General features: G+C 44.4%; 1 protein-coding gene and 1 pseudogene across 1 annotated transcript in view; one reads left to right on the top strand and one right to left on the bottom strand.

Moving 5' to 3' along the window:
• LOC126094675 (calcium/calmodulin-dependent protein kinase type IV-like) overlaps positions 1-25,428 on the bottom strand; it is a 606,666-nt gene that overhangs the window by 295,251 nt on the left and 285,987 nt on the right. The window lies entirely within an intron of this gene.
• LOC126096158 (5S ribosomal RNA) lies at positions 10,869-10,985 on the top strand (annotated as a pseudogene).

The following is a 25,428-nucleotide window of genomic DNA, read 5'->3' on the forward strand; positions in this document are numbered from 1 at the left end:
TATAAACGATTCATATAGGGTCGAGAATACGTTGAAGGCCACGACCCCCCTGTTAGTTAGTTAGTTAGTTGGTTGCGTGTTCCAATGATCAATCGCACGGTACGGAAGCCGTTATGATGTGGAACGTGTCAAGTGCGCAAGAAATGCACATATGCGACAAGATTTATATATATATATATATATATATATACATTGTTTAAGATTAATATTTCTATTATTTACCCCACTCCCTTAAATGGCACAACATGTATTTACTACGTTAACAGGTTTATTTATTGTTACTGAATAATTCATCTATGGTATAGAAGGAGTTGTCAAGGAGATATGATTTCAATATATTTTCGAAGCTATTACTGCTGTCTGTCAGACATTTTATTTCAACTGGTAATTTGTCAAAAACTTCCATAGCAGCATGTTTTACCCCTTTCTGTGCCAAAGATAGGTTGAGTAAAGTATCGTGTAAGTCTTTCTTTTTCCTGGTATTATAATCACGAATGTCACTGTTGTTTTGAAACTGGTCCATGTTGTTGAGAAAAAACTTCTTTAGTGAGTAAATGTACTGTGAGGTTGTTGTAAGAATTCCCAATCTTCTATGAACCCCGCACATTATTCTAACCACTTTGTTTTGAGCAGTGAATACTTTTTGTCTCAGTGTTGAGTTACCCCAAAATATTATTCCGTATGACATCAGAGAGTGAAAGTATGCAAAGTATGTTGGCTTATTAATTTATATACCCTCAAAATTGGTAATTGTTCTGATTGCAAAAGTTGCTGAACCTAGCCGCTTTTGAAGATCCAAAATATGAATTTTCCAATTAAGATTCTCATCTATATGTACGCCCTAGCACACCAAGTTACAGATGGCGATATGGAAAAAAGGAAGAAATTGGTTCTGTGAAACAGCCGAATCACCATCAGAGAGGATGCTGATAATGTCGGAATATCTTTTGACTCATGCAAGTAATTATTTCAAATGTTTTGGGCATGAAAAATGTAGCAGCAAAATTTGTTTTGAAATTGTTGAATTTCGATCAAAAACGACGTCGTGTAGAGATCCTTCAGGAACTTCTAAATGAAGTCGACAACGATTCAGAACTTTTAAAGAAGGTTATAAAAGCTGACGAAACATTGGTACACGAATATGACGTCGAAACTAAGGCCAAATCGTCCCAGTGGAAACTGTCTGAAGAGCCCAGATCGAAAAAAGTTCGACAAGTTCTGTCACATGTGAAGGTTCTTCTCACTGTTTTCTCCGACTACAATCGGATAGTACATTGAGTTCCTGCCTTATGGTCACAAGATCAAGAAGCAACCAGAAGAAAACGACCAGACAAAGCCACATGCAGGAACTGCATCACGATAATGCTACCACTCACACCTCAATGCTTGTTCGTGACGTTTTGGAAAAAAATCTAAATTTCTATGTTGCCTGAGCCACTGTACTGGCCGGAAATGGCCCAATGCTATTTCTTTCTATCACCGAGGCTGAAGAGGACCATGAAAGGACGTCGTTCTGCCACTGTCGATAAGATGAAAACAGAATCGCTGAAGGAGCTGAACATCATAACGAGGAGTGACCTCCAGAAGTGCTTCCAATAAAAAGCGCTGGCACGGGTGTGCTACATTTTAAGAAGATAACTTTGCAGGAGTCAAAAACTGATGTCGATAAATAAATAAATACCCTTTACGAAAAACAAAAATTCCCGTTGCTTTTTGATTACACCTCGTATAGCGTTCCCCGAAATGTCAATCGAGGCCGCATAAAAAGAAAACTAAATAATGGCTTCTTTCTAGAAAATAAGAAGCCACCCACTTTGGTATAGAAATGCGGAGAAAAATGCATCTACCGACATCGCAGGAAGATGTTTCGAAATCTCTCTATATTCGGCAACAAATTGCCTTATCGAGTGGACTTGTAAAATCACTAGTACGGCACACACCCTCTCAATCCAAACAGTCTTAAATTGCATTAACACCAAAAATAAAAATAAAAAAATAGAAAAATGAAGTAGTGCTTTTAATGCTTGAGATGTTCTACGGAGTCTCACCCCACTTGAGCACAACTCACAGAGCGTTGGTACAACCATGCGAATCTTTAAGAAAAGTCCTTCTTTGACATGACGGTCAGCTACTGTGTCACATCGGCTTGAATGCCCATTACCTTACGTCGTCAAAGCATTATCCTCTTGTGTGAATTTCTTCATTTCGTCATTTTGTCCTTCCCTTGGATGCTGTTCAACTCGCACACACGTGGTCTTGAATACCGATTATGTCGTCAAAGCGTTGTCTATTTATGTGAATATCTGCACTTGGTCGTTTTGTGGTACGTTCGTATTGATAACACCAAGTCTCGTCACCCGCGACGTTTTTTAAGAAAATAATTGTCCGCATTTTGCATTTCAATCAAGTCGCGGCAGAGGTCCACGTGTCGTTGTTTTTTGTTCGAGAGTCAAGATGTGCGGGATTAACTTTCCACACACTTTTCTCTTCTTCAAAACATTCTGGAGAACGTCTTGCACACTTGATTTAGAGATGTTGCTCCACTGCGATTTCTGACACAGCAACGTCGACACGCTGTGGTCGCATGTCTACCACCTAACACAACCGCTCACAACCGACTGGCAAAAGCACATCTGTTGTTTACAGTTGACGGTTCAGGCTGCCAGCCTAGTTCCTGCACTGGCGTCGCTTGTACGCCAGGAATAAAATCGGTCTCGGAAATTTTGGACGGACGGTGTATACAACAAGATACGGCTAAGAACACGAGAACTTTAATACGGAACACTAGACATTTGCAAACATGAAGTGTTGTGGTGTCATCGAAGAAAACTGAACGTTATTTTTGTAAATATAACATAAACGTTGCGTTTAGCGCATTTAAAGCATTAAGACTTCCTGTGCGACGAATTGCTTCACAAGGGACAAATGAATATTTGCAGTCGGGCATTTGTAAAATCAATGGCACGAACCGATCGAAAATCTGTAAAGTGTACACAGGTCGGATTACTAGAGATGTTTAATGAACTCGCATATAGAGAGTTTCAAATGGTTCAAATGGCTCTGAGCACTAAGGGACTTAACATCTGAGGTCATCAGTCGCCTAGAACTTAGAACTACTTAAACCTAACTAACCTAAGGACATCACACACATCCATGCCCGAGGCAGGATTCGAATCTGCGACCGTAGCGGTCGCGCGGTTCCAGACTGAAGCGCCTAGAACTGCTCAGCCACAACGGCCGGCCCGCATATAGAGAGAACAGAAACGTGGATGAGCACAAAAAACCTAGTAATATGCACTTCTTACGCATCAATTCTCAGGGTCACTTGTAGACATTTCAGAAGAACTCGAAATTTATGTTGTAGATAACAAATTTGACAGGATATGTGTGATGGTCTTGTGCTCCATAAATAAAAACTGAATTACGGAGATTATTGCACGAAATACTCCGGACGGTGCAGTTAGCATGGGAAACACTAGTATTTACTCTTATTCCTATTTCAATCATATTTACTACACACATCAAAAAAAAGTTTAACATCACCCCGGTTCCCAGAACTCCTGAAGATATATGTTGACTGTGAATTTTGTATCACAAACACAGACTGACTGTTCAGAGATGTCACTAAACCCGCCCAAAGATGTAAAAAAACATGCATGAGGAGCGCCTATTAGACGGAGGGGGTCCGACGGCCGATCAGTTCCAGTTATTCTACCAGGAAAGACGTACACGGCTCGTGTTGTCTGTAGTTCAACTGTGCCTAGACGGTCAATGCCGCGGTTCGATCGCGTCCACATTGTTACTTTGTGCCTGGAAGGGGTCTCAGCAAGGGAAGTGTCCAGGCGTCTCGGAGTGAACCAACATGGAAGAGATACAGAGAGACAGAAAATGTCGATGACATGCCTCGCTCAGGCCGCCCAAGGGCTACTACTGCATTGGATGCCTGCTACCTACAGATTACGGCTCGGAGGAATCCTGACAGCAACGCCATCATGTTGAATAACGCTTTTCGTGCAGCCACAGGAGGTTTTGTTACGACTCAAACCATGCATAACAGGCTGCAGGATAAGCAACTTCACTCCCGACGTCCATGGCGAGGTCCATCTTTGTAACCTTGACACCAAGCAGCGCGGTACATATGGACCCACAACAAGCCGAATGGACCGCTCAGCACTGGCATCAGATTCTCTTCAGCGATGAATGTCACATATGCCTTCAACCAGACAAGTGTTGGTGACGTGTTTGGCTGAATGCCTTAGACACACTGTCCAGTGAGTGCACCAAGGTGGAGGTTCCCTGCTGTTTTGCGGTGGCATTATGTGGGGCCGACGTACGCCGCTGGTGCTCAAGGAAGGCGCTGAAACGTCTGTATGGTACGTGAATGCCATCCTACGACCGATAATGCAACCATATCGGCTGCACATTGGCGAGGCATTCGTCTTCATGAACGACAATTTGCGCGCCATCGTGCACATCTTGTGAATGACTTCCTTCAGGATAACATCGCTCGACTAGAGTGGCCAGCATGTTCTCCAGACATGAATCCTATCGAACATGCCTGGGGTAGATTGAAAAGGGCTGTTTATGGATGACGTGACCCACCAACCGCTCTGAGGGATCTAGGCCGAATCGCCTAGGAGTGGGACAATCTGGATCAACAGTGCTTTGACGAACTTGTGGATAGTATGCCATGACGAATACAGGCATGCATCAATGCAATAGGACGTGCTACTGGGTATTAGAGGTACCGGTGTGTACAGCAATCTGGATCACCACCTCTGAAGGCCTCGCTGTTTGGTGGTACAACATGCTATGTGTGGTTCTCATGAGCAATTAAAAAAACGGAAATGATGCCTATGTTGATCTTTATTCCAATTTTCTGTACAGATTCCGGAACTCTCGGAACCGAGGTGATGCAAAACTTTTTTTAATGTTTGTATTATTGATACCTTCTTTAAGTTTGCATGGATTAGAAATATTTTAGCGCTCTTTTCTATAGATAAAATTACATTAAGAAGTTAATCTGCACATTCCTTCCTTGCTGAAGTTATAGACTGCAACAGGGAAAAGTCGTTTTATTTTATAGCCAAATTCGGAGTTATTTTATGGCAAATTCGCTGATATGTTTTGTCAGATTATTGATTCTCGCCAACTTCAGTGACTTTTTCCAAATTGGATGTCATTTCTTGCCACATTCGGTATCCCTTTTTGCAACATTCGGTGTCCCTTTTTTTCATATTCGGTGTCCCTTCTTGTTAAACTCGATGTTTTTTTTGCCAAATTCACTTTTATTTTTTGCCAAAATCGGTGTATCGGCATTTTTTTTACAAAATAAGACATTGTTTGTTAATTCAGTTTTTTTCTAATTTCAGTGTTTTCTTTGCCAAATACGAGGTATTTTTCCAGTATGTGGTGTCGATTTTTCCTGAATTCAATGTTAATTTTTGCCACTTTTGGTGCTCTTTTCGTGGTATTATCGAAGTTCGGTATTCGGGAATTGAACGCCATTTTGACATTAGACACGAACTTCAGACTTGCAAAGATTAGAAGACAAAACCCAGTTTTAATATTCAATAACAATAAGTTACGAATATTAGAAACTGGTCTCATCTGACATTACATTTTTATACGGCAAAATAACAAATTTCGTGATATCTCTTAAAATCGCGTTAGTTCGCTAAAAACCGTTAATTCCGCTTTATTTTTCGCGGTACCTTTTTCATCCGGCTGAGTCCATTTCAGAGCCGATAAAACTCACTGTGCATCTTCACAGAGACCCTAGTCACACAGTGGATGACCTTAACGGAGAAGTCCATTAAGAGTGGAACAGGCACGAACAGTATCTTGTGGATACATTTGTGTTTCAGTGTATGGCGTTACGAAAAGGTGTTGAATGTTATCTAGCAACAGAACATTGATTTCACAGATGTACGTTATTCGAATAAGATGCTTTCTTTTGATTATGGTCTTTATTTATTTCACATTAAAATTATTTTCTTACTTTCATTAGGGTAGAATAAAGTTTACAAGACTAATCAGAAAGAGTCAACGCACAAAAAAATGGCACGGAAGTTCTAAACAGTGAAGGGATACGCTTCAAGTTTCTGAGGCCATAGACACTGCTATAATGAACAGCTCAGTAAGCAGTTCAGCTGGAGAGGAATGGACATCTCTAAAAAGGGCAATCACAGAAATTGGAAGGAAAAGCGTTAGTACCAGGAAAAAAAATTGGGTAACAGAAGAAATACTTTAGCTGATCGACGAAAAAAGGAAGTACAAAATGTTCAGGGAAATTCAGGAATACTGAGATACAAGTCTCTAAGAAATGAAATACACTCTGTAATCAAAAGTATCCGGACACCCCCAAAAACATACGTTTTTCATATTAGATGCATTGTGCTGCCACCTACTGCAAGGTACTCTATATCAGCGACATTCCTGGAAATCCGTAGGTACACTGTTTACTATGTGATAGTGAAGTGGAAACGTTATGGGGCACTTACAGCACAAAAGAGTACAGGCCGACCTCGTCTGTTGACTGACAGAGACCGCCGACAGTTGAAGGGGTCGTATGTGTAATAGGCAGACATCTATCCAGACCATCAATAAGGAATTCCAAAATGCATCAGGATCCTCTGCAAGTAATATGACAGTGAGGCGGGAGCTGAGAAAACTTGGATTTCAAGGTCATGCGGCTGCTCATAAGCCACATATCACGCCGGTAAATGCCAAACGACGACTCACTTGGTGCAAGGAGCGTAAACATTGGACGATTGAACAGTGGAAAAACGTTGTATGGAGTGACGAATCACGTTATACAGTGTGTCGATCCAATGGCAGGGTGTGGGCGTACCGAATGCCCGGTGAACGTCATCCGCTAGCGTGTGTAGTGCCAACAGTAAATTTCGGAGGTGGTGGTGTTATGGTGTGGTGGTGTTTTTCATGGAGGGGACTTGCATCCGTTGTTGTTTTGCTTGGTACTATCACAGCATCTTCTTGTTTCCCACTGTTGAAGAGCAATCTGGGGATGGCGATTGCATCCTTGAACACGATCGAGCACTTCTTCCTAGTACACGGCCTGTGGCGGAGTAGTTACACGACAACAGCATCCCTGTAATGGACTGGCCTGCACAGAGACCTGACCTGAATTCTATATAACACCTTTGGGATTTTCTGGAACGCCGACTTCGCGCCAGGTCTCACCGACCGACATCGTTAACTGTTCTCAGTGTAGCACTCCGTGAAGAATGGGGTGCCGTTCCCCAAGAAACCTTTCAGCACCTGACTGAACATATGACTGCGAGAGTGGAAGCTGTCATCAAGGGTAAAGAAGGGCCAACACCGTATTGAATTCCAGCATTACCGATGGAGGGTGCCACGAACTTGTAAGTCATTTTCAGTCAGGTGTCCGGATACTTTTGATCTCATAGTGTAAATAGTAAGTGCAGGAAAGCTAAGACGAACTGCTTGCATGAAAAATGTGAATAGGTCCAAGAAGAATTGATTGTTGGAAGGACTGACTCAGCATACTGGAGTACAACCTTCAGTAAAATTAAAAGCAAGGGCGATAACATTAAGTGCGATGGGGATTACACTGTTAAACACAGAGGAGAGAGTGGATAGGTGGGAAGAGTACATTGAATGCCTACGTAATTGAGAGCACTCATATGATTACGTGATGGAAGAAGGAACAGGAGCCGATAGGGAAGAGAAAGGGGATCCAGTATTAGAATCAGAATTTAGAAGAGCTTTGGACGACTTACGATGAAATAAGATAAAAGGGATGGATAACATTAGATCACGTTGGTGTTTAGACTGTATGAGACTGGTGATATACCATCAGACTTTCGGAAGAATATCATTCATGCAATTTCGAACATCGCAAGATACTAGAAGTGCGTGAATCATCGCACAATCTGCTTAACAGTTCATGCAGCCAAGTTGCTGATTAGAACACTATGCAGAAGAATGGAAAAGAAAATTGAGGATTTACTAGATGACTATCACTTTGGATTTAGGAAAGGTAAAGGAACCAGAGTGGCCATTGTGACGTTGCGGCTGATAATGATAGCAAGACTTAAGAAAAATCAAGACACGTTCATAGGATTTGTCGACCTGGAAAGACCGTTCTCAAATTTAATATGGTGAAAGATGTTAGAAATTCGTGGAAAAATAGGTATAAGATGTAGGAAAAAGGCAGGTAATATACCATATGTAGAAGAGGGACAATAAGTGGAAGACCAAGAACGAAGTGCTCGGATTAAAAAAGGTGTAAGACTACTACTCAACCTGTACGTCGAAGAAGCAAAGACGAAAGTAAAAGGAAGGTTCAAGAGTGGGATTAAAATCCAAGGTGAAAGGATATAAGTAATAAGATGATATTACTATCCTCAGCGAAACTGATGAAGAATTACAGGGGCTGTTAAATGGATTTAACAGTCTAATGGGTACACAATATGAATTGAGAGTAAACAGAAGAAAGACGAAAATAATGAGAAGTAACTTCTGCGATAAAATTAACATTGTAATTGGTGATTACTAAGTAGATGAAGTTAAGGAATTCTGCTACCTAGGCACGAAAGTAGCTCATGATTGATGGAGAAAGGAGGACACGAAAAGCAGACTGGCACGGACAAATAGGACATTCCTGGTCAAGGGAAATCTGCTAGTGTGAAACATAATCTGAGGAAGAAAACTCTGAGAATGTATGTTTGGAGCACAGCGTCTAACGGTAGTGAAACATGGACTGGGTGAAAATCGGACCAGGAGAGAATCGAAGCATCTGAGACGTGGTGCTACAGTTGAGAATTAAGTGGGCTGTTAAGGTAAGGAATGAGGACGTTCTGCACAAAATCGGAGAAGAGAGGAATATATGGAAAACGCTGACAAGAAGAAGAGACAGGATGGCAGGACATCGGTTACGACGTCAAGGAATGACCTACATGCCATTAGATTGAGCGGTAGAGGGTAAAAGTTGTAGGGGACCAAGATTGGAATACACCCAACAAATAATTGAGGACGTGTGGTGGAAGTGCTGCTCTGAGATGAAGAGGTTCGCACAGGAAAGGAATTCATTGCGTGCCGCACTGATGACCGAAAGAAGTATTATGGTTTCATTTCCTGCTCCCAGGGAATCTAAAAATGGCTCTAAGCAGTATGGGACTTAACATCTGAGATCATTAGTCCCTTAGACGTAGAACTACTTAAACCTAACTAACCTAAGAACATCACACACACATCCATGCCCGAGGCAGGATTCGTACTTGCGACCGTAGCAGCAGCGTGGTTCCGGACTGAAGCGCCTAGAACCGCTAGGCCGCAGAGGCCGGGCCAAGGAATCTAGGCTAACATGACTTCTTCATAGGTATGCAGCCTGAACAAAATTTCTTTTATCACTTGATCTACATGACAGAAAAAAAAAACAAATTTCGAAAATATTGGAAGTACCAACTACTACTGATAAGGAGATTACGTCTTGACATGCCGTCGACGACGACGGCATTAGGGGCAGAGCAGATGTTCGAATTGGATAAGGGTGGCTTAAAAAAATTACTAACTGGCACCTTAAGCAACTCCAGTGTAATTCTAGACTACTGGACGAGGACTTCATATTCGCTCCTTCCGAATTCGAGTCTAGTGTTGTCTCAAACAGTAAAAAACCTGGTCCATGTATAGTGTTCATATCTTAATTTTGCTGTTTGTACTCTGGGAATGAAAAACATACAGCCAAAGATGCTGAGGAAGGGATAGTAATTAGTGTTTCACAGTGCTATACATGATCAGTAGTGTTTTATTCATGTCTGTGCATTTAAGAGGCCGTTTTTGGTAGCCCAGAGTTATCTTGGCATACTAAAAACCTTTTGTGCATACGAAAGGCGCCACAAAAGTAACTAAAATCGCTTTACTATAAGCAGAGTAACGTGTGCCCCATGGCGTGATGGCAACGACTGGATGAGATATTGCAGAAAGAACGGCTTGCACTGAGCCATTCAAAGCTTGTTCTCATGCACTAAAATAGGGTAATAAAAGTAGGAAAATTAAAATGGCGGAGAGGTCGCCAGTATTACACGGCCCAGTCACATTAACGTGACTACCGCCTGTTTCGACGTCAACTTGCAGTAACAACTCACAGACGGCAGGTAGCAGCACCAGCAGAGGAGGTAACATAAAGCATGTCGGGGGACGTAGAAAACTGTGCAGTCGTTGTCGTAAAGCGGAAACGTAGCGGCTTATCTGACGTCCGAAAGGACATGTTAACTGGCTTTACGTCCAAGGGTGGAAGCAATTCCGAAAGGACTAAATCTGTTAACGTGTCACCGTGGTTAAAGCATTCCGTGCATGGCAAAATGGCGCTTCCAAAACCGGCGCTAAGGCAAATGTGGTGCACCAGGGGCCGTAGATGACAGGGGTAAAAGACGGCTGCGGTGATATGTACGAGCGAATGTACGTGCAACTGGAGAGAGCAGATGACCGATCAAATGAACCAAGTGGCTACCAACAGTGTCTCCTCAGCAACCTTCCAGCTAACGTTGCCGCGCGTGGGCCTCCGCAGGAGACGCCTGGTTCGTGCACCCATGCTGACTGCTGTTCATCGGCGAAACCTGGAATTTTCACACCAATACTGCACCTGGACGTCCAACGAGTGGCGACAGGTGGCCTTTTGAGATGAATCTCGATTCATACAACGTTAGTGGCATTTAGCGGCGAAAAACTAGGTTCATCTTCGCAGGAAAGCAAAATTTCGAAAATATTTTCCCAAACTGTAGACTACGTAACGGCAATTTTCGTCTTTGAAACTGGGTTGTATAGTCAGTTCTGTGTTATAAGTAAGAAGTGCAGTAAAAATTTAAAAAGTATGTAATTATATAGGCAACGGCCTTGCCGCAGAGGATACACCGGTTCCCGTGAGATCACCGAAGTTAAGCGCTGTCGGGCGCGGTCGGCACTTGGATGGGTGACCATCCAGCCGCCATGCGCTGTTGCCATTTTTCGCGGTGCACTCAAGCCTCGCGATGCCAATTGAGGAGCTACTCGACCGAATAGTAGCGGCTCCGGTCAAAGAAAACCATCATAACGACCGGGAGGGCGGTGTGCTGACCACACGCCCCTCCTATCTGCATCAACTGAGGATAATACGGCGGTCGGATGATCCCGATGGGCCACTTGCGGCCTGAAGACGGAGTGGTTTTATGTAATTATATACAGCTTTATGTTTCTGTGTTTGATACTCCTATGAACGCTTATAAGTTTCATAGGAAAAAGACGGATCTAATGGAAACAACCAAGGCAAGACAAAAGGGAAACGGAATTGACGGAATACATACAGTGAAGATTGCCGAATGGAATTTGAGCGCTCTTAACATGACTGCTCTTGTATTACAAAGACAGTTAAACTAGTGAAACTAAGAAAAAAAATTGAAAGGCACCAAAATGTGGATTGAGTACATGTTGACATATAGAGGCTCAGAACAGAAGAACTGGACAAGTGCTGGAATTGGAATATTAATAGACAAGAAGTGGAAAAAAGGCCTCTCACATGCTACATATATGTAAATTAGAGAATAATTGGTGCTCGATTTAAGACTGGAAGAGGATATCTACCCTGATTGGACTATATTCACCAGAAAAAGGAAGGGAAGAAGATGCAGAGCAGTTCTTTCACACACTGCAGGCACAATTAGACAAAAAAAAATAAAGCAGGCAATTTAATTCTGGCAAAAGATTTAATCGCAAGACTAGGGAATATGGAAACAGAAAACGTGGTAGTAAAATATGTAGAAGCAGGCGTTAAGAACAATGTAGCAAGCCTTAGCTATAAAATACATTTTAACGCGAAAAATAAATACATAAAAATACTTGGTTTCTAGAGGACTGCGATGACAAGCAGTCTATGCAATAGTCAATGAAGAAACGGAAATTGTACGATATACACGAGTCTGCAGGGAAGTGGCATGGTAATTGTTACTAAAATGATTATTTTGGCAATGTGGAAGAGAGACAGTACAAATCAGAAAGAGGGAAAAGGCAATGAGAAGTTTGGAATAGGGCTACTACAGGATTGTAGGATATTATCAAAGACGACTGACTTAATGTATATATTAGCAGTACCAACAGCAGAAGACACAGATATGCGGTATCATAACATTAAAGACAGAAACACGGAAGGACACCCAACTCATGTTCTGTATTGGAATGGCTATCCTTATGCTACTTAATGGAAGTGAGTCATCGGTAATGAGAGAGGGAGAGAGAAAAGCCACATACAAAATGAAATATTTAAGATCTATAGAAACTGTTTTAGATGAGATCGATCTAAAAATGATTGGATTAGAGAACAGTAGCAAACGTATAACCTAAACAATAAAACACGACTACTTAAAAAAAGGAGAGACCATCTAGCCTCTTTTTACCTACCGCCCATTTTTGTATCCCTGTTAGTAGTAAAATTTTCTAACTCCTCCCTGGTTCCACAATAATGGTGATTCGTAAATTAGAGAATAACTTTACTTTATAAAATTTCTAAAGCAGAGTTACATTAAGTTGAACCATATACGATGGCGTGGTGAAAAGTATTGTTCCTTCGTAGTTTTTATGTGAAAATTCTTAAAGTTTTTTAAATAAAACAAATGTTATCAACATTCTACTTCTTTACTCTCCATATCTACATATTTGTTCCTCATCTTAATCGCCCTGGCTCCTAACGCATTCCTACTAAGGAGATACAACTTCGTTGATACATTCACTGTACAGTGTTTGACTTTGTTGACAGAGCCACTACCTCACCTCTGATTGCACCGCTTCATCCTCTCCGAGTGAATGGCTCAAAGATATTCTTTAACAGATTGCAAACAGATGAAAATGGGATGGGGCCAAGTCGGGACTGTATGGCAGATGATTGACAAAAGTGAATCCAATTTACCGTCGGATCGGTGTAGCAGTCGTAGCACTCGTGTGTGGTCTAGCATTGTCATGCTGAAGGAGAAGTTGCTCCATGCGTGGACTAACGCTTCAAATTCGAAACTCATTTACTGTAAGCTGTTTCTCATGCACCGCGATCTTACATTTCACAATTCTGGCATGCTAACGTCGGTAAAAAATTCGGAGGAATTACTTTTCAGCAGTCTCTCGTAGTAACAATTACTTACCAAATACTTTATGTCAACATTTTTTAAGAACTAATGAAACTAATGTCGATCGGTGCTGGTGAGTCCACAAAGACGCTCATCATTGCGAGGGATGACAGCTGTGCAGGGTCGATTGCGCCGTAACTTATCATGCACACCATTTTCACCAACTTGAGAATGCCGCACCCATCACCTCACACTGCGCACTTCAGCAAGCGCCGATGGATATCAACCGGCGCAATTTCTTCAGCAGTGAGGAATTCAGTCACACATCGCTGTTTTATACGCGCATCCATATAAAACTCCATTTTGGAACACTCCTCTGCAGCCGCCAACTGCCGCAGAACAACGGAAAGAGGAGGGTTCAAGCATTAGCACTACACCAACGATATCTGGCACCGACATCCAAGGTCACCACAAAAAAATAGGAGGCATTAGTTTCGGAACGATCCTCGCACAGTGGCCTGATTCACAGCGCTCCTGGAAGGCGGCGTGAGTTGACGTCTTGTACGATAACGTTAACCACGGGCGCGGTTATCGCTCGTTCGCGGCTGGCTGCGTTTCATTAGGCAGTCGGCTGCGCTGCCCTCACCGGCTGTGGCGTGTCACGCCGAACAGGCTGCTTCGCCGCATGAATGACGTAACGAAACACGAACGCCAGGTGACAGCCATGCTGCGATAACGAAACGTCAACACTTGTCAGGTCATTGGCCAAATGATTATCTGTAATCTTTCCAACAGGTTCTACATCTACAAGGTGGTCCATTGATCGTGACCGGGCCAAATATCTCACGGAATAAGCGTCAAACGAAAAAACTACAAAGAACGAAACTTGTCTAGCTTGAAGGGGGAAACCAGATGGCGCTATGGTTGGCCCGCTAGATGGCGCTGCCATAGGTCAAACGGATATCAACTGCGTTTTTTAAAAATAGGAACCCCCATTTTTGTATTACATATTCGTGTAGTATGTAAAGAAATATGAATGTTTTAGTTGGACCACTTTTTTCGCTTTGTGATAGATGGCGCTGTAATAGTCACAAACACATGGCTCACAATTTTAGACGAACAGTTGGTAACAGGTAGGTTTTTTAAATTAAAATACAGAACGTAGGTACGTTTGATCATTTTATTTCGGTTGTTCCAATGTGATAGATGTACCTTTGTGAACTTATCATTTCTGAGAACGCATGCTGTTACATCGTGATTACCTGTAACTACCACATTAATGCAATAAATGCTCAAAATGATGTCCGTCAACCTCAATGCATTTGGCAATACGTGCAGCCGGACAGAATGGCCGAGCGGTTGTAGGCGCTTCAGTCTGGAACCTCGCGACCGCTACGGTCGCAGGTTCGAATCCTGCCTCGGGCATGGATGTGTGTGATGTCCTTAGGTTAGTTAGGTTTAAGTAGTTCTAAGTTCTTGGGGACTGATGACCACAGATGTTAAGACCGATAGTGCTCAGAGCCATTTGAACCAGTTTTGAACATACTCTAAGGTCACAAAAGTCATGGGGAACATCCTAATATCGTGTAGGACCTTTTTTTCCCGACGTACTGTAGCAAATCGACGTGGCTCGGACTCAAAAAGTCGTCGGAAGTCGCCTGCTGATATATGGAGCAATGCTGCCTCTAAAGGTGTCCGTAATTGCGGAAGTGTTACCGGTGCAGGAATCTGTGCACGAACTGATCTCTCTGTTATGTCCTGTTGTATAACCGATAAGGTCACGGGCCCAGGAGAGGCGCTGCGGGCGACGTTGTGCAGTAAGTAAAGGCACTCGCCTCAGTCGTCTGCTGCCATGGCCCATTAACGCCAGATTCCGCTGCTCTGTCACAACGGACTCGTTCGCCGTACGTCACACACTGATTTCTGCCGTTATTTGACGTAGTGTTGCTTGTCTGATAGCACTGACGCAAACGCCGCAGCTCTCGGTCGTTAAGTGAAGGCCGTCGGCGACAAAGTTGTCCGTGGTGAGAGGTAATGCCTGAAATTTAGTATTCTCGGCACGCTCTCGACACTGTGGATCTCGAAATGTTGAATTCCCAGTTTCCGAAATGGAATGTTACATGCGTCTAGCTCCAACTATCACTAGGCGTTGAAAATCTGTTAATTCCCGTACTGCGGTCGCAAACACGTCCGAAACGTATTCGCATGAATCATCTGAGTACAGATGACAGCTTCGCCAATGCATTGCCCTTTCATACCTTGTATACGCCTCACTACAGACATATGTAAATGTGCATATCGATATCACACGACTTTCGTCACCTTAGTGTGCTCAGCCACCACTATGTAGTGCGAGACTGATCATTATACGTGAAGAAAAGACGGACCTGTTGTCATAAGACGAGGTGGGGTGTATTGTATTATCAGTGAGAAACAATAATTAGCGGAATAGATCGCTTAGGAGAGCTCAGTGAAACCGAACGTGGCTTAGCCACTGCTTGTTATTTGAGTAACACATCCATTAGAGACCCTTAAACCCTTCTAAAGCTGCCAAATTGACTGTTGGTGATGAGAATCATGTACCGACGAACGGGGACAGCGGAACATTGCGAAGTTTTTTTTTTCGAAACGGGGGGGGGGGGGGGGGATGTTTTTTCAAAAAATTGCAAGAAATCAGCGGAAGGAATCACTCGTCAGTTCCAAAGTTCTATAGCACAATTAGTGGCGTAGGAAGTTAAAAGGAATGGGGTGCAATCGTCGAACAGTTCCTCGCAAGCCACACATTTCTGTACTCAGTGTTTCCTTACGCTTGAGATGGCGCAAGCGGCGACGCCACTGGACAGTGGGTGACTGGAAACGAATGATTTAGAGTTATGAATCACACTATACACCGTGGCAGTCAGAGGTAAGGGTTCTGGTTACGTGCCATCATGCGTATTGCCAATAAGAACTAATGAGGTGCTGTTACGTTATGAGGGTGTTTTTCGTCGTTAGAGTGTGGTCCCCTAACTGCATTTAAGAAAACTTAAAATGTGGAAGGATATGCACACATTTTGTAGCTTTGTGTGCTGCGTAAAGTAGAACAGCACTTCTACTGTGAATGTAGGTACAATACTGGCCATTAAAATTGCTTCACCACGAAGATGTGCTACAGACGCGAAATTTAACCGACAAGAAGAAGATGCTGTGATATGCAAATGATTAGCTTTTCAGAGCATTCACACGAGGTTGGCGCCGGTGGCGACACCTACAACGTGCTGACATGAGGAAACTTTCCAACCGATTTCTCATACACAAACAGCAGTTGACCGGCGACGTCTGGTGAAACTTTGTTGTGATGCCTCGTGTAAGGAGGAGAAATGGGTACCATCACGTTTCCGACTTTGATAAAAGTCGGATTGTAGCTTATCGCGATTGCGGTTTATCGCATACCGACATTGCTGCACGCGATGGTCGAGATCCAATGACTGTTAGCAGAATATGGACTCGGTGGGTTCAGGAGGATAATACGGAACGCGGCCGGCCGCTGTGGTCTAGCGGTTCAGGCGCTCAGTCCGGAACCGCGCGACTGCTACGGTCGCAGGTTCGAATCCTGCCTCGGGTTGGATGTGTGTGATGTCCTTAGGTTAGTTAGGTTTAAGTAGTTCTAAGTTCTAGGGGACTGATGACCACAGAAGATAAGTCCCATAGTGCTCAGAGCCAATACGGAACGCGGTGCTGGATCCCAAGGGCCTCGTATCGCTAGCAGTCGAGATGACACTCATCTTATCCGCATGGCTGTAACGGATCGTGCAGCCACGTCTCGATCCCTGAGTCAACAGATGGGGCCGTTTGCAAGACAACAACCATCTGCATGAACAGTTCGATGACGATTGCAGCAGCATGGACTATCAGCTCGGAGACCATGGCTGCCGTTACCCTTGACGCAGCATCACAGACAGGAGCACCTGCGATTGTATACTCAACGACGAACCTGTGTGCACGAATGGCAAAACGTCATTTTTTCGGATGAATCCAGGTTCTGTTTACAGCATCATGATGGTCGCATCCGTGTTTGGCGACATCGCGGTGAACGCACATTGGAAGCGTGTATTCGTCATCGCCATACTGGCGTATCACCAGGCGTGATGGTATGGGGTGCCATTCGTTACACCTCTCGGTCACCTCTTGTTTGCTTTGACCGCACTTTGAACAGTGGACGTTACATTTCAGATGTGTTACGACCCGTGGCTCTATCCTTCATTCGATCCCTACGAAACCCTACTTTTCAGCAGGATAATGCACGACCGCATGTTGCAGGTCCTGTACGGGTCTTTCTGGATACAGAAAATGTTCGACTGCTGCCCTGGTCAGCAGATTTTCCAGATCTCTCAGAATGGAAAACGTCTGATTAATGGTGGCCGAGCAACTGGCTTGTCACAATACGACAGTCACTACTCTTGATGAAATGTGGTATCGTGTTGAAGCTGCTTGGGCAGCTTTACCTGTACACGCCATCCAAGCTCTGTTTGACTCAATGCCCAGGCATATCAAAGCCGTTATTACATCGAGAGGTGGCTGTTCTGGGTACTGACTTCTCAGGGTCTATGCTCCCAAATTGCGTGAAAATGTAATCACATGTCTGCTCTAGTATTAAGTATATGTCCAATGAATACCCATTTATCATCTGCATTTCTTCTTGGTGTAGCAATTTTAATGGGCAGTAGTGTATGTATCAGCATAACAATGAACTCCATCGTACTGCGGCATCTATGAGACTGTGATTTGTGGACGTGGGCTTGTTTGCCCATAGTGCCACCAGGAAACCAATGGAATAACTTTGCTATGAATTACAACATCGACTTCGTTCCAGATCCCAGTAACCAACATCACTACTATATCTAGTTTCGGTTCTTCAGGAAAACGGGCTTCCATTCCTCCACAGACATTCAGACGTGTCACTGAAAGTGTCAACAGTAAAGTTCAAGCTATCATAAAGGCGAGAGGTGGCCACACCCCAAATGAATGTCCACTTATCGAAGTCCCGATACTATTTTTGTTCATGCACTCGTAATGTACCAGCCTTAAAGAAAACTAATTTAGACAACCGCGCTGGCCGACGAACTGTGTTACAGCACCAAACCGACAGCCTCCGATAACCTTCGACAAAGCTGCGAAGAGAGTCAAGCTCCGCAAAGAAAGCCACAAAAGCCGGACGAACGTGGCATCTCTCTACATGGTGTCAGCTTCCCGAGAACATCCAGCCACAATAAACATCCAACTGCGAATACGACTATTGAAACTGAGAGATTTCGCGTAAGTTAAATGGAAAGACATGTTTTTGTAAATCACTAATGCGTATGTTTATCATTTGTTATCTTTTTCACTATCCCTTTGGTGCCTACCGCGGGACTGCTACGGTCGCAGGTTCGAATCCTGCCTCGGGCATGGGTGTGTCTGATGTCCTTAGGTTAGTTAGGTTTAAGTAGTTCTGAGTTCTAGGGGACTATGTTGAGTCCCATAGTGCTCAGAGCCATTTGAACCTTTGGCGCCTTGTTGTGCCAAAAACCTACGTGTCACAAATCTAAACTATTTAATTAACCATCTAAAATACATAAGATAACAATAAAAGTTACTAAACAAAGAAAAAAAATCTGTTCCGTTCATGAATGGTGGGCGGGAGTCATCAGGCTTCTGACTGGTTTGATGCAGCCAGCCACGAATTCCTCTCCTGTGCTAACGCCTTCATCTCAGAGTAAAACTTGCAACCTACATCCACAATTATTTGCTGAATGTTTTCCAGTCTCTGTCTTCCTCTACAGTTTTTAGTCTCTTCAACTTCCTCTAATAGCATGGAATTTATTTACCACGGAAGCTATTCCGTGATGTCTTAATAGATATTCTATTATATTGTGCCTTCTTCTTGTCAGTGTTTTCCATATATTTCTTTCCTCTCCGATCCTGCGCAGAACCTCCTCATACCTTACGTTATCAGTCCACCCAATTTTCAACATTCGTCTGCAGCCCCAAATCGCAAATGCGTCAATTCTCTTTTGTTCCGGTTATCCCAGAGTCCATGTTTCACTACCATTCAAAGCTGTCCTCCAAACATTCATTTTCAGAAATTTGTTCTTCCAGTTAAGGCCTATTTGATATTAGTAGACTTCTCTTGGCCATGAATGCCCTTTTTGCCAATGCTAGTCTGCTTTTAATGTCGTCCATGCTCCGTCCGTCGTTAGTTATTTTGCTGCGTGGGTAGCAAAATTCCTCAACTTCTTTTACTTCGTGACCATCAATACTGATGGTAAGTTTCTCGCTGTTCTCATTTCTGTTACTTATCATTACTTTCGTGTCTCTTCGATTTACTCTCAATCCATATTCCGTACTCATTAGATTGTTCAGTCCACTGAGAAGATCATGTAATTCTTCACTTTCACCCCAATCCTGAACTTCTATTTTATTTTCATCATTGTTTCTTCAATTTGTAGATTGAACGGTAGGGTAAAAGACTAAATCCCTGTCTTACACCCTTTTCAATTCGAGCATTCTTTCGTGGTCTTCCCTCTTGGTTCTTGTACATAAGGTATATTACCCGTATTTCCCTACAGCTTATTGCTATTTTTCTCCGAATTCCTGACATCTTGCACCAGTTTACACTGTCGAACGCTTTTTCCAGGTCGACAAATCCTATGAACGTGTCTTGATTTTTCTTCAGTCGTACTTCCATTATCAACCGCAACGACAGAGCTACTTTCGTAAAGCAAACTGATCATCACCTAACATATTATCATAATTATGTGCACGAATATATCTGATTTTGACGTCAAGGTCATTTCGCAAGATGAATTTGGGGGAACTGATACGTTGTCTGACTCGTACAGGAAAGTATACTCTGGAAATTTTGACAGTAAACTTCTACGTGATGCATAATGTATATCTCGTAGCGTCTGCCAAAGGAGAAGAATAGGTATCTGCGGGACGTACTGATGCTTATTTAACGAAACTGTGACAAAAAACAAGCTCTTATTTCGTCCTTTTCTGTATAATCTAATGCTTGGACTTTCTCTTTTATTCCTATCTGTTGACTGACGAGCGAAATTCAATATTCGACTGAACAAGTGAATCTTTCAGTCCGGCATCTGCTCTCCGTAAAAAAAGTTTTATGCGGTCGTAACAATTTATGTTGCCACGGCCGTATTTTAACGGTTATTACTGTTTCTAGTGACTGATCTCCTAACAATAATGGGCATTTCCTCATATTTATGCCAATACGTTACGTTTATTTACGATGCGAGTCAACTGCCACGCCCTGTGCCATGCGTCGATGCTCTGTGACTGTCACTACATTTCGCTGCAGCTTTCTGGTGTCGCTTCATTTCCACATACTTCATCACTCACAACACTCGCAACACGCACACTCATTTTGCTTCAGACGTTATGAACCAGACCAGTTATATGTACCGTGAACAGTGACGGTACTAAACTCTCAAACTTATTTTTACATCTTACGAATTGGCTCCGTTAACAATGACGCGATTAGTTCACCTGCTAAGAAGTTCTGGATAAAGTTCGAAAGCTGGTCAAATAATGTGTAAGACAGTCTTTGTTCACTAGTGGATAGAGCGAAGAGTGTTCCTCAATTAAAGAAACGTTTCATCAACCCGGACACCGTTATTTACTTCTAGCTGAAGCCCACGGAACATACGCACAGATTCAGAAAAACTGGATGATTTATTCAAGAGAAATAACTTCACAAACTGAGCACGTCGAAACGCGTTGGTCCACATCTTGCCCTTATGCAAGCAGTTATTCTGCTTGGTAGTGACTGATTAAGTTGTTGGAGGTCCTTCTGAGGAATATTGTATCAAATTCTGTCCAATTGGCGTCTTCAACTTTTGTAGTCCTGTGTTACTGAGTTGCATGTAACATTACAGTATATTGGTAATTTGTACTTATGGACCGTCTGACAGCAACTGAATAAAACACAATTTTAGTCTATCCAATTGGCACTTTAGATCGTGAAAATCCCGAGACAGTGAGAGAGCCAAGCCCATAATGCTCCAAATGTCCTCAATTGGAGAGAGACTGGCGACCCTGCAGGCCAAGGGGTTTGGCGAGCTCGAAGACAAGCACTAGAAACTCTCCCTAAATGAGGAAGGGTATGATCTTGCTGAAATGTAAAGCCAAGATGGCTTGCCAATAAGGGCAACAAAACTGGACATAGGATATCGTCGACGTACCGCTGAGCTGTAAGGATGCTGCGGATGGCAAGCACAGGTGTCCTACTATGAAATGGAATAGCACCCCAGACCATCAGTCCTAGCTGTTGGGCTGTATGGCGAGAGACGGTCAAGTTCGTATCCACGCACTATCCGGGGCGTCTCCGGGGACGCCTTCGCTGATGATTGGAGCTCAGTTCGAAGCGGGAGACAATTCTACTCCGGTCAATGAGATCCCAGATCCCGATGGCCAGCGAAGGCTTGTCTGGAGATGCCCTGGACAGCTGTGGGATACCAACCTGATTGTCACTTGCCATACTGCCGATAATGAGGAGTGATGCTCTGGAGTGCCATTTCATTTCACAGCAGGACCACTTTGGTTGTCACCCACGGCACCCTTACTGCACAGCACTACGCCGACGATATTCTATGCCCCATTTTGTTGCCCTTCATGACAAGCCACCCTGGGCTTACATTTCAGCAAGAAAATTGCGTGCATATGGAGTATCGTCTCAGTTATGTGACTGGATTCGTGATTTCCTCTCAGAGAGGTCAGAGTAAATAGTGATAGACGGTAAATCATCGGGTTGAACAGAAGTGATATCTGGCGTTCCGCAAGGTAGTGTCATAGGCCCTCTGCTGCTCCTGACTTATGTAAATGATCTAGGTGATAATCTGAGTAGCCCCCTTAGATTCTTTACGGATGACGCTGTAATTTACCGTCTAGTAAAACCATCAGACGATCAATTCCAATTACGAAATGATCTAGAGAGAATTTCTGTATGGTACAGAAAGTGGCAATTAGCACTAAACAGAGAAAAGTGTGAGGTCATCCACATGGGTACTAAAAGAAGTTCGATAAATTTAGAGTATACGATCAATCGCACAAATCTAAGGGCTGTCAATTCGACTAAATACCTAGGAATCACAATTACGAGCAACTTAAATTGGAAAGACCACATAGATAATACCGTGGGGAAAGCGAAGCAACGACTGCGTTTTGTCGACAGAACACTTAGAAGAGCTGGCCGGGGTGGCCGAGCGGTTCTAGGCGACCGCTACGGTCGCAGGTTCGAATCCTGCCTGGGGCATGGATGTGTGTGATGTCCTTAGGTTGGTTAGGTATAAGTAGTTCTAAGTTCTAGGGGACTGATAACCTCAGAAGTTAAGTCCCATAGTGCTCAGAGCCATTTGAACCACTTAGAAGTTGCGACAAACCCACTAAAGAGACAGCTTACATTACACTTGTCGGTCCTCTGTTGGAATATTGCTGCGCGGTATGGGAGCTTTACCAGATAGAATTGACGGAGGACTCGAAAAGTGCAAAGAAGGGCAGCTCGTTTCGTGATATCGCGCAATAGGGAATGAGAGTGTCACTGATATGATACGCGAGTTGGGTTGGCAGTGACTGAAACAAAGGCGGTTTTCTTTGCGCAGAGATTTATTTACGAAATTTCAATCACCAACTTTTTCTTCCGAGTGCGTAAATATTTCTCGACACCCACTTATGTAGGGAGAAATGATCATCTTAATAAAATAAGAGAAATCAGAGCTCGAACGAAAGATTTAGGTGTTCCTTTTTCCCACGCGCCATTAGAGAGTGGAATGGTAGAGAATTAGTATGAAAATGGTTCGATGAACCCCCTACCAGGCACTTAAGTGTGAATTGCGGAGTAACCATGTATTTGTAGAAATGCACTTCCGCTCACGGCGAGAGTTTCACCGCTTGTCTTCGTGCTTGCGAAACCTTACCTCGGCCAGCAAGATCGCCAGATCTATCTATTGAGAGCGTTTGAAGCATTATGGAATGGTCCTCCAACCAGCTCGGGATTGTGACGACTTAACGCGCTAATTGGACAGAATATGGCACGATATCCCTCTGGAGGACATTCAACAACTCTGTCAATCAGTGCTAAGCCGAATAACTGCTTGCGTGAGTGCCGGAGGTGGACCAACGCATTATTGTGTTGCTCAGTCTGTGAAGCCCTTTCTCTTGAATAACTTACCCAGTTTTCTGAGGAGGAGGAGGATATTGGTGTTTAACGTCCCGTCGACAACGAGTTCATTAGAGACGGAGCACAAGCTCGGATTAGGGAAGGATGGGGAAGGAAGTCGGCCGTGCCCTTTGAAAGGAACCATCCCGGCATTTGCCTGGAGTGATCTAGGGAAATCACGGAAAACCTAAATCAGGATGGCCGGACGCGGGATTGAACCGTCGTCCTCCCGAATGCGAGTCCAGTGTGCTAACCACTGCGCCACCTCGCTCGGTCCAGTTTTTCTGAAACTGTATTTGTTTATCTGTACGTGTTCGTCTTATCTACCGATTTCCGCCCCATTCGGATACTGTCATCGTGGTGTATCGTATTTTTTGTTGTTGTTCCTTAGAGTGTACCTACGTTTTTACAATCGATCGGAATGGTTTGTTGTTCCAGCGACCGATACTAAACGTGCTGCAAAGAGAGGTTTCGGTATGTGTGTTGTAGTTCGGCGGGAGTAGGGACGGGCGGCGCCTTCTTGAGAAGCCGCAGCTCCTCCCGCAGCTGTTGAAGCTGTCGGTGGACAGCCACGAGTTCGTCCTTCGTTGCGGCCCTTTCGGCCGCAAGGGCTGCTTGTAAGTCGGCCAGCGCTCGGTCAGTGGCCGCTTCGACGCGGCACGAAGCGCGCCCCTCGCCGGAGCGGGGAGGCAGTGCGGCCGACTTGGCGGCAGGCACCTCAGAACTTGGTGTGATGTGCTGCCGACGGTAGCTACAGCTACGCGAGTTGGCGGCGTGAGGACCGCCGCAGTTCGCGCATCTGCTGGCTGCTCCGCGTGGTTTGGGGCAGTTACGGGTGTCGTGTGCCGCCTCGCATTTCAAACACGCGACTGCGTTCCGGCAGACACCCGCCACGTGCCCCTACTGCTGGCACTTGTAGCACTGGACACGTTCCAGTGATCGCTGCTTGCGCTTCAGCTTCTGTTGTCGTCTGCGGCCGCGGGCGCTCCCCAAAGCATTGATGAAGAGATCCAGCGTGGCTGCTAACTTGTTGCCCTTGCGTCCTGCCATGACTTGTGGATGGAGCAAAGGCGTGCGCGAGCGACGGTAACGGTGTGAGCCGCAGCGAGTCGAGCAGCGGAGTGTGCGTCCGTGTCAGACTACGGTGCAGAGAGTAAGTGTGCAGACGTTTCCAGACGTGCTAATGGTGACTGCCTGTTGAAAATGTCTCAGAGAATACATATTGGTGACGTTATGTGGGGTAGAATACCAGGCTGTCTGGAGGCTGGTCAAACACAGCACGTCGTAGCACGGGTCCTCCGTGTGACACAAAGTGTGATCTCAAGATTATGGCAATGATTCCAGCAGACACGAAACATGTCCAGGTTCTACAGTACGGGACGTCCACAGTGTACAACACCACAAGAAGACCGATATCTCACCATCAGTGCCCGCAGACGGCCACGGAGTACTGCAGGTAGCCTTGCTCGGGACCTTACCGCAACCACTGGAACAGTTGTCTCCAGACACACAGTCTTCAGACGACTGAACAGACACGGCTTATTCACCCGGAGACCTGCAAGATGCATTCTACTGACCCCTGGTCACACGAGAGCCCATAAAGCCCGGTGTCGAGAACATAGTACATGGTCATTGGAACAATGGTCCCAGGTTATGTTCACGGACGGGTCCAGGTATAGTCTAAACAGTGATTCTCGCCGGGTTTTCATCCGGCGTGAACCAGGAACCAGATACCAACCCCTTAATGTCCTTGAAAGGGACCTGTATTGAGGTCATGGTTTGATGCTGTCGGGTGGGATTATGATTGGTGCACGTGCACCCCTGCATGTCTTTGACAGAGGAACTGTAACAGGTCAGTTGTATCGGGACGTCGTTTTTCACCAGTATGTCCGCCTTTTCAGGGGTGTAGTGGGTCCCACCTTCCTCCTGATGGATGATAACGCACGGCTCCACCGAGCTGCCATCGCGGAGGAGTACCTTGAAACAAAAAATATCAGGCGAATGGAGTGGCCTGCCTGTTCTCCAGACCTAAACCCCATGGAGCACATCTCTCGGTCGGCGTGTCGCTGCACGTCTTCAAACCCCTAGGAGACTTCAGGAGCTCCGACAGGCACTGGTGCAAGAATGGGAGGCTATACCCCAGCAGCTGCTCGACCACCTGATACA

Source organism: Schistocerca cancellata, chromosome 8 (assembly GCF_023864275.1).
Source record: "Schistocerca cancellata isolate TAMUIC-IGC-003103 chromosome 8, iqSchCanc2.1, whole genome shotgun sequence".
Taxonomy (NCBI): Eukaryota; Metazoa; Arthropoda; class Insecta; order Orthoptera; family Acrididae; genus Schistocerca; species Schistocerca cancellata.